Genomic DNA, 3,043 nt, shown 5'->3' with positions numbered 1-3,043 from the left:
AATATAATTAGCCCCAGGGCTCTCCACTGTACTTCTGATCCTAGATAGCATCTCAGCAACTCTATTGTAATAACCTGAAACTCTATTGTAATAACCGCTCTTCTGTGGAGGTCTACCTTCCCGACATGAAAGCAGTGCCAAAATTTTGGGGAGCTTTGTCTAACTGTTATTAAGAGAATAGACCTCTTCTGTTTGTTGATTTAAAAGATATTCTCTTAACCTTTCCTCTTTTAGAGTGAAGATTTCCCCCTAAACAACATCATTAATTTTTATGGTCTGAATTACCATCACTGGGTTATTGTCTTCTTGAATTTCAGGAAACGGTTATAAGATAATTTATCCTGAAATATAGTACTTCTCGCTTGTAGGGAACTAAAGCAATAATTTCTCCTACAAAGGGTGTTCCTCTTCTGTGTTTCCTATCCCTATGAAAAGCAGCAAAATCTGACTTGTAAATCTCTTCAGTGTTCCCCATCTAAGCAAGAAGCAGCAAACATCTTATAATGCTTCTGTTTCCCAACACAGGGAAAAAAAATGCAAAATTCCTTCTAGCTGATCAGGCTGAAACCTTTGCCACTTCTCTCTGTCTTTGTTGCTCCTGACCCATTTAAATGCCATTGTCTTCCTGTGTGATCACTCCAACAGCCTCCTGAATGATCGCTCCAGTGTCTGCCTTCACTTCACTTTCATACTGCAGCCTGAGAGGCCTTTCAAAAGCATACATCCAATTATGTCAGCCTCTTGTTTGAAAACTCTCACAGCTGATCATGGGTCCCTGAATATTGTCAAAAGCAATTGATGGGGTGAAAAGAACTGAAAATTTTACACAGACAAATGATTTTCCAATTGCAATGCTGTGGGTTGTTTTTAAGAAATATTTAAGCACATAAAACTTGAAGTTATTTTATCTGTCTGTACCCAAATGAGAATAATAATATTAAACACTTGCATAGGACTCTTACTAACAAAGCATAACATTTTTACCATTTTCACTCATGACTTTTGAATTTCAATTCTTAAAATAAGAATTGTTTCCTCACTTTATTAATAAGAAAGTAGAGAATAAAAGTAAAGATAAGTGAATAACCAACTCCAGTCATCCACCGTGATATATAATGTGTGGCCAAACTCATTCAAAACTAAGCCATTCCATATAATTAAATTAATAGAGTGAATTTTAAATCAAGAGTCTTATGTTAACAGATAGAAGATAGATGGATGGATAGATAGATAGATAGATAGATAGATAGATAGATAGATAGAGAAGGTAGATAAATAGACAATAGATAATCAACAATAGGTAGGTAGATGCATATATACACATACAAATATCAATAGATAGATATACACATTTTTATACATCCCAGTGCAGACTTAAATAACTTTAAAACTATTTTATATTTAGAGAAATTTATTTTACATAGTCAAAAACTAGATATAACACTAAATTTGTTGTATGTAAATGAAGCCAGATAATATATAGAGATTTAACTAGTTAAAATTATATCTTGTGTATTTCAATACTAGAATTGACTTCCCAAAAAAAACCACTCCCACTATGAGGTGATGTAATTGCCACTAAATAAAAAGTGAAACATTTGTTGGACTAAAGTAGTGAAGGAAAGCTGAAAAGGAGCTGAAAAGATAAAGAGGCAAAGTCAGCATTGTCATGAAAACACACAGGCACTCAACCCCAGCTCCACATGGGGAACTCAGCCAAGAACAAAATGAATGCCTACTGCCAGCACAAACTGACGCAGAGAGTCGTGGGAGACAGTGTGAAATGAAAGACAGAGAACAGAACCAATTCAGGTCAACCAGGTCTAATGAAAGCCTAGATAAACTAGGTGATAGATGTCAACCAAGTGGAAATGCCCGTCTAGATAACAGCTAATGAAAGAGTCCACCAAAATTAAGGAAGAACAAAAGCTGCTCTCAGAGGCCAACTGTCCCAGGGACTGCAATGCAAAATGCCTTCCTTAAAAGAGCCTTCTCCACGTCTAAGAAATCCAAATGAAATTTCCACAATATCACAATACTTAGAGACAAAAGAAATTCAGAAACTCAATTTTTTTAAAGAGGAAATCACTTTATACTATAATGGTTCCTGAATTTAATGAAAATTTTGAAAAGGAATAGCCACAATGAGAGCTCCCGCTCTTTTCCCAATAATTAAATAAAACATACAAATGCAAACAAAAATACTCATAAAACTCAAAGTCAAGAAAGTGCCTGGGAGAAGGAACATCATTCGGACTATATGACCATCCAGAACCCAAGTTCCACTGCAGAGAGGTACAAGTAACACTGCAAAACTCTTAGAACATGTTATGCCTAATTAAAAATAATAAGTAAAATCAGAGATTAAAACCAGTTGTCTTCTTTATTTAACAGTGTTGGCATAGAGTTTTTCTCATTTTGAAAAATATTGCCAAGACTAGAAAACACATAAAGCATTGATAGCTACAGTAATCACTTCCTCTACAGCATATGTATAAGAAAAGTAATAAAGAAAAATACATTTCCAAAGCAAGATTTCAAAAATCATAGCAGATACTTTACTGCCGGGGAGAAGCCATCATCAGGAAGGTAGATTTCCCAGGTCAAGGCTTATCAACAGTTCTCTGAATGTGCTGACTCCTGCAATTTCCCCAAATGTGGAAAATGCCACTCCATAACTGTGACAGCAAGGAACTGAGTTCACACTTTCCTCTGGGGAAAGTAATCAAAACGTCCATCAAGAACACTTTGCCTAAGTCTATCCAAAGACCACCAAGTCCAGCTAACTCAAGTTCATACAATTAGACTGACCTCAGGGATAATCTGTTTAATTAAAGGTTCCAGGTCTCTCAGCTGTCTAACTTTAAATGTACATGATCGAAATAATATTCATTGCTTTCATTTCTAATCATTTACTTTTTAAACTTTCTCCAGGCAGATCACACTAGCCCATGCTTCTAAGCTCACTACCATATACATTGAGAAATTATACATGGAACAAAAGCTGGTTTGGGTAAAAGTGAGAAAAGAATCAGTATGAGAC

General features: G+C 35.4%; 1 non-coding gene across 1 annotated transcript; it reads left to right on the top strand.

The window, feature by feature from the left end:
- Positions 1-2,553: 2,553 nt before the first annotated feature.
- On the top strand, positions 2,554-2,714 carry LOC115063562. Its single transcript, XR_003843405.1, has one exon. It is a non-coding gene; the product is annotated as a U1 spliceosomal RNA (small nuclear RNA).
- Positions 2,715-3,043: the final 329 nt, after the last annotated feature.

Source organism: Mus pahari, chromosome 2 (genome assembly GCF_900095145.1).
Source record: "Mus pahari chromosome 2, PAHARI_EIJ_v1.1, whole genome shotgun sequence".
Classification (NCBI taxonomy): Eukaryota; Metazoa; Chordata; class Mammalia; order Rodentia; family Muridae; genus Mus; species Mus pahari.
The sequence above is the reverse complement of the archived record's forward strand: the minus strand, read 5'-3'. Positions and strand labels throughout refer to the sequence as shown.